Genomic DNA, 15,046 nt, shown 5'->3' on the forward strand with positions numbered 1-15,046 from the left:
CCCAGCGAGATTTTTGTCTGAATCACACTGGGAACGGCGCATCAAACATACCCTTAAGGTCCCCTTTGTCCACCGAAAAGTACACCCAGCTTCAACCTTTAATACAAGAGGTATCACTTATGAGTTTCAAACTTGTAACGTCTCATCAACTTATTTATATATTTTATACATTTTAAAGATTTTTTTACAAAAAAATAAGAAAACAATGATTTAAAATATTTTGATATTTTTATTTGATAATTTTCCATTTAAAATGTTTGTCATTACATGAACATTACCCTTTATTTGGAGCTGGTAAACACGACAAGCCTCTTGTGGCTTACCTCAAGCCAAATGTCTAGTTAGTTTAAATTAATTAGGAGGCAGTTGCCTAGGAGTTTCATTTTTTTAGACGCCTACTTAAGTTAATATTTTTTTTTGAGGTAATGTTTGTGTCTTAGACCAAGCTTGTTGGAATGAGTCTGGCACAATGTTAAGCTACATTAAGCGAAAAATGCATTGAGTGTAAGAACGTGCAGTACGTGAGGTGGTAGCATGGCATGCGATGAACAATGGTACCATTGTTCATGCGACGGTATGTGGTGGTATAGACATAAAGCGTTGTTCGGTTAAGTATTATGTTAAAGGATCAAAAGATGTTGTCTTTGGAGATTTGGTTAAGTACCTCTCAACTTGGATGAGTTATCCACGCATAGCATTTGGTTGCCAAAAAGTACCTGTAAGTTAGAGTTAATTCCTCAAGAATCATGTTCGGTGTTTCTAATCATGTATGGTGACGTAGGGTTAGGGGTGTGAATGCTTAGTCATCGATGAATAATTTGAATAGTGTTGCTCACTATAATGTATAAGCTATCAATTGATTGCAAGACTGAGCAGTCATGAGAATAACCTTCTCTTGTCCATTGATATATCTACAAGGCCTTCCATACTTAAGCTTTCAAGAGGTCATATCGAAGCCTAAGAGGTGATGTTCCTATTGGATTTTGGTTGTGGTCCAGAAGGGCGTGAGTGTCGCCCCCTTCGAGAACTTGTACGATGACCCTTTTGTTTATTCATTGATGCACGATGGTGATGCACTTAAAGAAGATGCGGAGAGCCAGTGGCTTGGGCCAAGCATTTGCATGGGGCAATGTGTGAGGCCAAACTTTCACTTAGACAACTGTGCACGAGGTGGAGTAGAGTCAATGATCAATTTGGCATAAGAAAAAGTGTTTGTACAATGATCAAATAGGGCAATCTAGTACCGCACGAGCTTGTAAAAAAAATTTGCCCGTGATCGTTTGCTACCCTCTTGTTAAGGAACCCCTAGTAAGAAAATGTAATAATTTTATTTTTTTTAGATCTTTTGCACATCTGACCCTTAGGATGTGATCTGCATATTAAATTTAGTAGAAATTTACCTTTGGATCATGTTTTTCTGGTGTATATAAGAGTTGAAAAATCAATGGCCTACAATATACCAGATTTTTAAACTCCAAAAAATTATATTTTTAGGTTAAAAAACTAAGTTCCAAGGATTAATTCCTATTATTTTGACCATGTTAAACACATTAGGTCAGATTTGGTCCAAACAACCTCCTCCTGTGAGTTCCAAACTACCTTACCCACGACGGTACCAAATGCTACCCTTAGTTTTTGCCAATTCATTTTTTTTGAATTTTTTGGAAGTTCATTTGCTAATCATTTTGGCTATAGTTTCAAACCTAAACTGCTATTTCGTGGCCAAAAAATAGATGACTTCTATGTTTTCTAACTTCTTGTTATTAAAAAAGTGATAAAAAAAGCAAACAGAGGTTCCGTGAAATAGAAACAGATTGAAAGTAAATACGTTTTCAGTTTTGTTTTTTATATAAATTTTAATTTATTTTTGTTATTTTTGTTTTTTATATTTGTTAGATCTGATTCTAGTGCTATATGTGCGTGTATATATATTGGACATATAAATTGAAAGGTAATAAATTTTTACTTTTCTTTTGTCTTTGCTCATGTACGTTTTAAATGAATATTTTGTTTTTTTATCGATATTGATTATTATCTATATCACTTTTATATAATTGCTTTTCAGATTGATTGAAAGATTTGAAATTCAGTTTTATTTGGAATTTATATAATTAGTTGTGGAGTTTTAAGAAAATATAAGAATATTTTATTTCAATGAAAATGTGAAATTTGGTGGTTTTCACTCAGTTCAAGGGCATTGATGATGAATAATGAAAAGAATTTAAAGAAATCGAATGAAAAAGAATGCAATACAATGATTAAAGGGTACTTATATTTTTTATTTAAGTATAAACTGAAATATATTTTTCCTATTATTTACAATGATGTTTATTTTTTTATAATTTATAATTAATGAACTGCTGTATCTTATTAGTCATAAATATTTTAATATTTTTTAGTTTAAATCTTGAAAAATAATGTGACTTACGAGTAGGAGTGTCAATGGGTCTGATTTGACTCAAACCGGACCCCTATCAAAACCTACAGGGTCAGGGTTTGGTGAAAAACAACGTGGTCTGATTATAATCCAGGTCAAACTCAAAGGGTCCAATTAATATGGGTCGGGGTATGGTTTGTGAAATTTTATACCAGACCCGGGCCGAACCCGAGTTTTGAATAAGATCTTTTTTCAATGTAAACAAGATAAAAAAAATATTATTTTACCATGTATGTTCTGGGTCTGGTTCATGTAATCCTTATAGGGTCCGGGTATGGTTTCAATTAGGGTGGGTCCGATTGGACCTGAGTTCAGACCCGATATCAGCATCTCAAATCAAATATGGGTTTGGTCCCACCGGGTCCAAACCAAACCCGACCGGTTGACACAGAAGTTGCGCCTCATTGTGCCTCATCATATTTTCGAAAACAGGTCAAGCCTTTAAAAACCTTAGATCTTGGAGGTTCTTAATCATGACCAAATTCAAAACTCTATAACACCCTACACTTGTTGGACCGCAAGTAGGGTGTCAATGGGTCGGGTTTGGATCGAACCCAGGTGGGACCAAAGTCTGATCTGATTTGCAATGCTGGTACCAGGCCCAGACCCGGGTCCAATCAGATTCACCATAAGAGAAACCATAGCCGAATCCTATAACGATTTTATAAACCAAACTCATACCACACCTGGTAAAATAATATTTTTTATCTTTTTTACTTTGGAAAATTCTAGGTCTAAGTCGAAATTGGGGTCAGGCCTGGGTCTGGTATGAAATTTCACAAACCATACCGGGCTCCATATATTAGTCAGACCCTTTGAGTCTAATCCAGATTCAAATTGGACATCCTTGTTTATCACCAAACCCTGGCCCTACGGGTCGGGTCTGAGTCAAACCCGACCTATTGACACCCCTATGTGCAAGGGTCCCAGTTTTTATTTGATTCCAGTTGACTATCCAACCTAATTGGCATAGATCCTTATTCGGTCCTAGTTGGATGATGAGCAATTCTTTGCCAAGGTATGACTTGTATCTCATCAAGTCCATGTATAACACAAACTATAGGGTTTAATGCATAGTTATCAAAAGCTTTTAAAAACATCATAAATCATTTAAATAGGGTGTATTTACAAGCTTCTTACACTAAATTTTTTTTAGAATATGGCTTCTTTCTTAATATGAAATCAAACTTTTTAATGTTCAAAAGGCCCTTCTTTTTATGTTAGAAGAGTTGTTCTATTAGAAATTATATTTTTGCAAGAAAAATAATAAAGGCCTATTATATTTATATATATTTTTTATTTCAAAACACTCGAGCTTGCACGTCTGAGGTGACGTGCACTAACTGCCCATGCCAGACAAGCAGAGCCCCAATTGGTTGTGTCTTTCCTCTTTGCGACGAGCAAGAGTGTCTTATCATCATCTTTTCCTCGCATACAAATTTATATGCCTTGATCCGAACTCCTAAAAAAATGTGAGGTTGGTGTTGTGAGACACCACCAATGCTTGAAACGTGCTAGGCACAAATGGGCATAAGAATGTTAGAGAAAAACACACCCAAAATAAACAAAATAAAAAGTAAATAAGCAAAAATAAAAAATAAAATATACTTGTAACGGGATCTCAGTAGAGCTCTTAAGTTGGTGGACAAGTGTAAAATCTGACAACACCTTAGCAAGGCACAGACTTAGAAAAGTTTGGGTCCGGCATAGTGGACCTTGGGACGATCTAGAACTTATGATATAACAATTGGTATCACAGCGCATGTTTCCGTTGAATCATTGAAAATACGATTATGTCGCATATTTTTTTTATTTGTCGGTGTGTCGATCTGGTGCGATCGGTGGCTGAGCATTTCGGTTGCACTCAGATAGGTGGACCCTTTCCCTTTGGGGATCATCAAACTGCACAGGCGGGAGGGCCTTTTGCCCCTCTCCTTTTGGTTTTGGCTGAACGACGAACGACTTCGGTATAGGGAAAGGGGGTTCCCGTTCTTTTGGATGGGTTGTCATCCGCCATTCTCACCAAATGAAAATGGGGTTACCTTCTTTTGTTTGTCAAATCGGTTGTCGACGAACAAAAGGGGATCATCTTCTTTCATGTTCATCGAATTCTGGGGGTGTCGCAAGTTTAGAGCATCGTTCGTCGGACGGTGTGTTGTTGCCATTCAGTCCTCCGAAAACTGGACAAAGTTGCCACCGATTTGATCTTTGGATGTTGTGCGAAGGGATGTCGCTCGCTCGACTCATCTTATGGCAGAAGCCTTCCCCTCATCAGGGCCATCCGGCGAGAGAGAGAACTTATCGCTGTCTTCGACGGACGGCGGAGGGCCCTCCTCCTTCAGATCGTCGGACGATGGAAGGGCGAATATGCTTGGGTTTGGCGGCAACCCAATGTCGATTTCTGCCATCGCTGGTCTCCCCTGAGGGCCAGTGGTTGCAGCCACTTGGTCAGGCAATCCACCGGCGGGATACAATGTTATATTCGGCCCTAGCCGTCGGTGGATGATCGGATGCATGTTGCCGTCGGATGGGGCACTCTGTTCGCCCAGTCGCCATCCGGAGTCCAGGGCCAGCCATGTCCAGTGACGGCGGTGAGGTATTCGGTTCGCACCCACCACCATCGTCGGGTGACTCAGAGCACAGGGCAGACGATGGTCAATGCTTGGCTCAGCCATCTGGTGTGCGGGGCCGGTTTATCTTTTCTTTGTACATGCTCTACTCAAACCAAATAGGCTCACAGTTTATTCAGTCAGTTGGGTCGACTCGATCATTCAGTTCGGTGTTGTGCCGACCAAACAAGGGTCGATTCGTTTTCCAGCTGATCGAATCGAGGCTAGTTCGACCATTAGGTATTGGGATGGTTCATTTTTTTTTTGGTCGATTTAGAGCCTCTTCTTTTTGCTTAGCTGGGATAGGCCGTTTTGGCCATTTGCTATAGGCAGATTTGGTTTTCAGCTGATTGACTGGACCGGTTTGGCCTGGTTTTCTGCCACGAACTGGCCTCTTAAGCCACCTGAGCTAATTCGGCAACCCATTATTAGGGTCGGGCTAACTCAAGCAGCATTCGGGGGTGAGGGAAGGCCTACCTACCCAGTTCAGTCCCATTTGGTTTTGGGGGCTGAACCGAGACGGTCAGCAGTATTATGTAGGACAAGCCTGGTTGCACCCCACCCTATAGCTCCGATCTACACCCGGCTATAGCAATGCTGGGTCTGACACCCGGCTATAGCAATGCTGGGTCTGACCTGTTCCGAGTCAGACAAATTTCGGGACTTGCTGCCAGGTCCGGCAAGGCCCTATTGGCCAAACCCGTGCACTAAGCCTCTTAAAAAAAAAAGGGTAATTTTATAAGGCTATTTGGCGTGCATTATGGGTCACTCTGGTGGGTTGATATTCAGTTACTTTTCGGCCCATATATGCTATTATGCTTGTCTTATTTTATTCATATGCACTTGTTGACATAACGATGGTATTGTATCTGATTCTGGGTCCGATATTTTAAATTGAATTGATTGAAACAATATGTTGCCAAATTAACCTCTATTGAGTAGGTTGATTCATTTTAGAATATTGTGATGGCTATATATTTGCATCTCATGCGAATAGTGATTGACCCAAAAAAATATTACTATTTGGCCGACCACAAATGTATACTTTTAGTAATAAATATGAGACAGCCATTCGGTTTTCTATGTGAATAATGAGTCGGTCCAAAGAAAGGCTCGTTGTTTGATAGGACTGGCTGTCTATGTTTTGATTACTGTATTTAGAGTATCACTTACAAGTTGACACTTCTGTCTAAAGGCTAAGTGTCAATGTTGTGTTGGGTGTCTTATAATGGGATTTACCACTGTTTAATATGTCATTTTATGTTATTGCATGTGAAATTATATGTTAATTGTGAGTTTGTTTGTTCTTTGTTTAGTTAATACCTTTGATTTTATGATAACTGTCAACATTAATTTCATCCCTGTTTTGAGCGGTTCAAATTTTAATAACTGGAACAAAAATGTTATAATTGTGCTTGGTTGTATGGATCTGGATCTCGCACTACGAGAAAATCATGCATCTGCTCTTATGGATAAGAGTTCTACTGAGGATAAAAAGAACTCTGAGTGATGTGATCGATCTAATCGCATGAGTCTTATGATTATGGAACGTGTGATTCCAGAATCCTTCAGGGGCACCATGTCTAAAGAGGCAAATGCCAAACATTTCTTTGAAGAAATTGAAAAACGTTTTGCAAAAAATGAAAAGGCTGAGACAAGTACCCTTCTTTCGAGTATTGTTTCAATGAGGTATATGGGCAAAGAAAACATTCGGGGGTACATCATGGAGATGTCTCAGCCTGCTTCAAAACTCAAGGCACTAAAGTTGGAGTTGTCTAAGGACTTACTCGTGCACTTGGTTTTGATATCCCTTCCTGCACAATTGTAAACACCCCAAATTTTTACTCACCTCCCCAGCACTTCCAAGCAGTCAACACGGCCTGTCCTCTGAAATCTTCAGAGGGCAAAATGGTCAATTTCTTAGCCTAAACCTTACAAAAGTCCAAATTTCATCTACAATTCTCAACATTTACACATTCTGGCTCAAAACCTTCAATTTGAGTCGCAAAATTTCCCATTCATAGCAGGAGACTGGAATCCCCAATTCCTGGTTCAGAACTGCATTTCCTGAGACATCTCTTTGCAGACCATCGCACAACATTTCACATCACTTCACAGCACAGCATGTCATTTTGAGGTCTAGAACTCGTGATTTTGAAATTCTTAATCCAGGTTTGAAATTTCAAACTCCTTTCAAATCAATTGCCAACCCCTGGGTCTTTAAAATTGTCATCTTTTCCCATTATAACCCCCAGGACTCTGAATTTCAAAATATTTTCTTCAGAAAACAATCTGGATAATTTTTAATATTGATTTTCAAATTTTGTCAGCTGGACCGGCTTTGCCTGAAGGAGAGGGTAAAGCTTTGAACTTAGAATTTTTATCTTGCAAAAAGGCTTTTGAATCTCCTTACCCTTTGTTGTCAATTTCAAAAATCATTTTGCCCCGAAGGGCCACCTTTTTCCAAAAAATTCTTGTAGTTAGGTAAAGTATTAGTTCATAATTGCTAATTAGTTTAGAGTTTTACAAAAATTCCAAAAAGAAGTTTTGCTTTTTTTTCCTTTTAAGTCTTTAATTTTTGCTTTTCATCCAATAAAATGTGATGTGGGGTTCACTCTGAGGTGGCGTCACACTAGCCCTTCTCAAATAAAGTTTAGCTTTTGAAAAAGCCAAAAAAAAGGAGCTTCCCCCTGAGGTGGCGCCATCTGGTGCTTTTTCCCTTTTATTAGCCAACAAGGCAATGTGGGTCCACCCTGAGGTGGCACCACATGTGCCTCTCTTCAGAAAAGCATTGTTTGAATATTTGAAAATGCCTAAAAAGTAGGAATCGTCCCTCTCTGAGGTGGCGCCACCCTAAGGCAATTTTTGCCTTTTGCTCTGTTCAAAACCATGTGGAGCCCACCTTGAGGTGGCACCCCAATTTAACTCCCTTGAAATCAGCTAGACTTTGAAAAAGGTTTTCAAAAAGCCAAATCGCCACTTTTTGACTTCCTTAAAGCTAGGCACTTTAACTAGGTCTTAGGAAAAGCAAAACCAAAAATTCAAAAATTGTCAAAAAGCAAAATCGCTCCCCCCCCCCTTGAGGTGGCGCCTCCTCAGAGCCTTCCTTTTATTTTATTCTCATTTTATTAAATAAACAAAGTGGGGCCCCACCTTGAGGTGGTGCCACACTAAGCACTCCTTCAGAGAAAGAGAAAAACGAATTTCAAAAAAATTGAACAAAGGCAAAATCGCCCCTTCCCTTCTCCTACAAACTAGGAAAAGCAAAATTGTTTTTTGCTTTTCCTAACTGGTAGCTCCCATCCTTTTAAAATCATCTAGCCGTCCCATCTAGGGGGCATCCAACATCCTTTGAATCTCCCATTTCCCTCTCTCAACCTCTCTCATCCCACACCCCTTTTGGATTTTGGCCTTTCACTCTCTTTTTTTCTCTCTCCTACCATACGATCTCTGCTAGTTCCATACTTCCTTCCACCTTCCATCAAGCATCCAAATGGCAGCCGAATATCCAAGTTGCATCCAAGCTTTGCAGAGGTGACCTCCATCCCTCCTCTTTTAGTTTGACATCCTAGTGGTAGCCGAAATCAAGGATCGAAGTCCGCCGCTGTTGTCGACACCAAGGTAAGGAATATCCTCCTTTTGGTGTTACTTACTCCCTGTCAAAATGAAAGTATTTCATGGACAATAACTATCAACATGAGGGGGAAATCCAGATTGAAACTAAATTCGTGAAGAACACAGATTTATCTTATGACAACTCTTTTCCAAAAACCGAGCTAAAAGGTGATTCGTCCAAGCCAATGGACCGAATCTCTTTTTCAATGACGAATATCAAATAATCGACTTCCTTGATCTGTTTTTCACATCATATCATCATGATAATCATGTTTTTCTCATTAGATATATTTTATTTATTATTTTTCGTAATTTATATCAGTATAGCATGCATGTCATGTAACCTCATTATTGCCTGTTTAATTTTTGTAGTGCTCTGAATTTAGCATATAGTCCATTTATTATTCCATGTTCGTATTTTATTCAAAAAATCCCAAAAAAAATATATAGTGGGTGTATAGTTGTTCCTGATATTCTGCAAAAAAAATGGAACCATTTAAAAATGTTAGCTTTATTCAAAGTCTGAAGCACCGAATTGTGTTTTAGTGTCAAGAAAACGATGGATACCTCTAGATCCCAATTTATAAAATCGATATCTCCCTCACGAGTGATCCGATTACTAATTCGAAAAATGCAATAGTCTCATAATTAAATTTAGTATTTAATGTAATTTTATCGGATTTTTCTGAAATATTTTACTGCCTACCAAAAATCCAAGACCAGATGACACGTGTCAGAGCCTGATACAAGCTCTTGAGACTCTGGATCAACTTGAGTCGACTGGTGTTGTTTGGGCATAACTCAAAATCTGGGTCTGTAAAAGAAGAATTTCATGTTGGAGATGTCCCCTGTTTGGGTTGAAAATTTCACAATTTTTGGGATAGATTTGATCTCTTTCCATAATTTTAGAATAAATTTGTAGTGTTCACTATTTCACAATTTTTGGGATAGATTTGATCTCACTATGTGCAAGAAGATGATAGGCTGAAGCAAGAGAAGACTAAAAGTGTTCATCTGACAGTAACCTCTAAGGGCATGTTTAAGAAAAAAAAGGACTAAGGAAGCTGCAGTTGACCCTCAATCGCAGAAGAAATAGAAAAGACATCAAGACCCAAAGTCTAGTTTTTTTTGCAAAGGGGAGTGTCACATGAAGAAGGATTGTACCAAGTGTCATGCTTGGCGTGAGAAGAAATGTATGCTCCTTACTTTGGTTTGTTCTAAAGTTAATTTGACTTATGTGCCCGAACACACTTGATGGATGAATTCTGGTGCTACCACTCACATAAGTGTGTCCTTGCAGGGTTGCCTAAGTTGCTGACCGTCAATTGATGCTGAAAGATTCATCTATATGGGTGATGGTAAAACAGTTGAAGTCGAGGCAATAGGGACATCTGGGTTGTCATTAATGACTAGAAATTTTTTAGATTTGAAAGAAACATTTATTGTGTCAACTTTTAGGCAGAATTTGATTTCTATTTCTATTTTGGACAAATACGGTTACTCTTGTTTATTTGGAAATAATAAATTTAAATTGTTTCTTGACTCAAATCTTATTGGGACCGGTTCTTTATCTACAGTTGACAACTTTTATATGTTTGATACTATTGTCTCATTTAATGAAACCTTGCAAATAAGTTATTGTGGTACAAAATGAAAATTAGCAAATGAGAATTTTGCTTTGTTATGACATAAGTGTTTAGGTCATATTTCTAAACAAAGAATTGAAAGGCTTGTGTCACATGAGATTCTTAATTCTCTTGATTCCACTGACTTTTGGGTTTGTATTGAGTGTATAAAAGAGAAATGAACAAACATAAGGGAATTAGGTGTCAAAAGGAGAACAAATGTCTTAGAACTAATTCATACAAATATTTGTGGACCCTTCCATATGACTTCTTGGAATGGTCAATAATATTTTATTATATTCATAGATGACTATTCTCGTTATGGGTACATATATTTGATTCATGAAAAGTCTCAGTCCTTAGATGTATTCAAATCGTATAAAGCCAAAGTTGAAACCAACTTGAAAAAATAATTAAGGCCGTCAGATCTGACCGTGGTGGTAAGTACTATGGCAGATATGATGGATCAGGTGAACAATGTCCAGGGCCTTTTGCTAAGTTCCTAGAGGAATGTGGGATCGTCCCTCAGTATACCATGTCAGGCACCTCTAGCATGAATGATATTGCTGAAAGATGAAACATGACTCTTAAAGATATTGCAAGGAGTATGATTTCTCATTCTACGTTACCAGAGTCCCTCTGGGAAGAAGCATTAAAGACTGGAGCCTATGTTTTGAACATGGTACCCTCTAAAGCAGTAACCAAGACCCCATATGAATTATGGACAGACCGAAAGCCTAGTTTAAAACATTTTCATATTTGAAGATGTTCAGCTGAGGCTAGGCCATATGAAAAGAAACTGGATTTCAGAACGGACAATTGCTATTTTGTTGGGTATTCTAAAAGGTCCAGGGGCTATAAGTTTTATGACCCTGCGAATAAGTCTTTTTTTGAAACCGAAAATGCTTATTTCTTTGAGGGTGCTGAGTTTGGGGAGAGTGATAAAGTAAAAGGCATTGCCTTTGAAGAAGAGTCTTTTTTTTTTCTACAGTTACGGATGACAATGATCAGATTCTCATTCTTGACATTGTTCCCACAAATTTGGATCAAGGTAATGTTTCTGATCTCCCTACCCAAAATTAAGCTTTTACTCCTGAAGTTCAAATTCAATAACCTCAAGAAACACCTCAAAAACCAGTGCCATTAAGGAAATTCATTAGAGAGAAAAGAAGGACAATTTAGATGATTATATTATCTTTCTATAAGAATATAAGAGTGATACTGGTCTAATGGAAGATGATCCAATCAACCTTCATCAAGCCACTCAAAGTTCTAGCTCTCAAAAGTGAATTGAAGCAATGCATAAGGAGATTAAATCCATGAGTGATAATGACATGTGAGATCTTGTCCCATTACCTGAAGGTGTGAAACCCATTGATTGCAAATGGATATTTAAAACCAAAAGGGATTCAAAGGGTAATGTAAAAAGATATAAGACCCATCTTGTTGCAAAAGGGTTTACTCAAAGGGAAGGCATTGACTATAAAGAGACTTTCTCTTCGGTTTCTACGAAAGACTCTTTTAGGATTATGATGGCACTTGTGGCTCATTATGACTTAGAGTTATATCAGATGAATGTTAAAACTGCATTTCTTAATGGGGACATCGATGAGACAATATACATGGTCAAACCAGAATATTTTGTCTTAGACGATGCCAAGAGAATGGTTTGCAAACTAAAGAAATTCATTTATGAACTTAAGCAAGCTTCTCGTCAGTGGTATCATAAATTTCATCAAGTTATCCTCTCATTTAGTTTTGAGATGAATGTGATTGATGAATGCATATACTATAAGTTCAATAGGAGTAAATTTATTTTCCTAGTTTTGTATGTGGATGACATATTGCTTGCCAGTAATGATATAGGCATACTGCACGAAACCATAAGATTTCTGACAAAGAAATTTGAAATTAAAGATCTTAGGGATGCCACTTTTGTATTAGGGATCCAGATACATCGAGATCGTTCTCGGGGTATTCTTGGATTATCACAAAATAGCTATATCAAAAAGATTCTGGAAAGGTATGGCATAAAGGATTGCAAACCAGAGGATACTCCTGTTGCTAAAGGAGACAAGTTTAATCTTGCTTAGTGCCCCAAATACCAGTCTGAAATTAAGGCTATGAAACATATTCTCTATGCATCCGTTGTGGAAAGTCTCATGTATGCTCAGGTGTATACGCGTTCGAATTTAGTGTACACTGTTGGAATATTAGGCAGATATCTTAGTAACTAGGTATGAATCATTGGAAAGCAACCAAATGGGTTATGCAGTATTTGTAAAAAACAAAAGGTTATATGCTCACATACAGGAAGTCAGATCAACTGGAGATCATTGGGTACTCTGATTCTGATTTTGCGGGATGCTAAGACAGTCGTAGATTCACGTCAGGCTATATTTTTCTGTTGGTTGGGGGAGCTACTTCCTGGAGGAGTGCCAAGTAGACACTCATTGCATATTCCACCGTGGTAGCAAAATTCATGGCTTATTATGAGGCATCTAACCATGGGATATGGCTACGTAATTTTGTCACTAGGCCGCACATTTTGGATAATGTTGAAAGATCGCTTAAGTTATTTTGTGACAATAATTCAATAGTGCTATATTACAATAACAATAGGAGCTCATTCAAGTCAAAGTATATTGATATTAAGTTCCTTGTTGTTAAAGAAAGAGTGCAGAATAGTCAAATGTCGATAGAATATATTGGCACAAACTCTATGATTGCGGATCCACTTACTAAAGGTTTACCACCCAAGGTCTTTCACGAGCATACTGCTTGCATGGGTGTTTTATCATTTTATGATATGTTGGTTTGATGGGAGTTTGTATTTGGTCGTTCTATAATATAATAAAGTTGCTTTTACCACTTTGGTATAAAGTTAAAGTTTTAGTTGCATTTTATACTCATTATGTTGTGATCTCACTAAAGTTTTCAGTATGACCAGTTGGAAATAGGCATGTTTGATCACATTGGATGTAATTTTCATGCTTCACATTCATACTTGATCAATATCATTTGGTTATGTCAATATATGTGACCATTGATGGGTCCAATTACGTTATTTATAATGAAGACCGCTTTGGTTCTATGTTGACATGATCAGTGGACCAGATTGATAGAGATATCAATTGATATGACAATAATTTTGAGCTCATAAGGTTACAATGTGTGATTATAAGGTTGCGTATGTGGCCCAAGTGAGAGATTGTTAGAAAAACTGTGTGGACCTACATACGCTGAGCCACACATTGTAAGTCTGTCCTAGGTTCAGGCCCGGTTCATGTGGTCTAATCCAGATGAGCCCTGTGGTATCTCAAATGATATGGAACACTATGTGGAGAGACCTGCCCTGTCTAAAACTCTATAATGGGTTGAGTTGAGACATAATCCTAAACACATTAGGTTGTGGTCCCCAAACCTTATATTAAGACCCTTCCTCTTCAGACTCTCCATTGTCAGAAAGAGATGCAGTCCCTCTCGTCAGGTTTAGAGAAAAGAAAATGACTAATATACAGGTTCTGAAAGATCATACCTGTCAACGATCAATCAGAGCGCTATGGATTCAGGTATAACTTCCGCTTTTGGTTTGATTTATGTTTTCGATTTCAATGGTTTAGCGAGAGCATATTATCGATCCTGTTTTAGTTTTCGATGGATTTAGGATCCAACACTAACATGTAGGCTATTCAGTTTGATATAGTGGAGATTAGGGTTGCAAAGAGATCATATCTCAAATCGAAAAATACATTGGGAAGTCATATCAATTCCAATCCAAGACAACAAATTTTGCTTCTTAAATTTGGCACGTTTACGACCCTAGTAGGATGCCTAGGCTAAAGTAGACTCATTGCAGGAGCAGTTCCTCACTAGTCTTAGGTACCTGAAATAAAGAGGACAAACTCCTATTTATATTTTCATTTAACAAGTCATGTTGTTTCTATCATAACATGAATTTTGTCATGTTGAAAAACTAAAACTCTCTAGTTTAAATTTTCTTTTGAGCAATAATCATGAAAGTGTCGGTTTGGAGGCCAAAAATGCATTTAAACCAAAACTTACTTTGTAAAAAACCCAAATTACTTTGTTTCCAATAAAAAATTATATAAAAAACTATTTTGGTTAAAATTGAGACATCAACACTCAACCCCTAGTTGAATCGTCTACAATCAAATTTTTATTTTTTATAATAAAGTTGGGCTTAATAACAATTACATGTCCATATACATCACTAATTTTCAATGGCAAGATATGCTAAAGATTTAGCAAACAAATTGCAAGTTTGGAAACCCTCTCACCTTAATCTTAAAAAATTTAAATAATTCTCCTATCAGATTGTTGTCAATTAAGCTTGGTCTGCCTCTTCCTTCCAATTAGGGGTGTCAACGAGTCGGGTTTGGTTTGGACCCAGGTGAAACCAGACCTGACCCCAATTTTCGGGTATGATATGGTGTTTTGACCTGATTATAATCGGACCCACCATAAGAGAAATCATACCTAGACCTGATAAGAACTACATGAACCAAACACAGTAAAATAATATTTTTTTATCATTTTTGCATTGGAAATTTGTGGTTCTTAATCGAAACTCGGGTCGAGCTAGAGTCTGGTACAAATTTTCATAAACTATACCCCATGTATTAGTCGGACCTTCAGATCCGGACCCGAGTCTTAATCGAGTCTTCATATTTATCACCACACCCGGACCCTATAGGGTTTGGTATGGGTCATGTCCAGGTAAACCCGATTAGTTGACA

Source organism: Nuphar pumila, chromosome 2 (assembly GCF_984573655.1).
Source record: "Nuphar pumila chromosome 2, dmNupPumi1.hap1.1, whole genome shotgun sequence".
Lineage (NCBI taxonomy): Eukaryota > Viridiplantae > Streptophyta > Magnoliopsida > Nymphaeales > Nymphaeaceae > Nuphar > Nuphar pumila.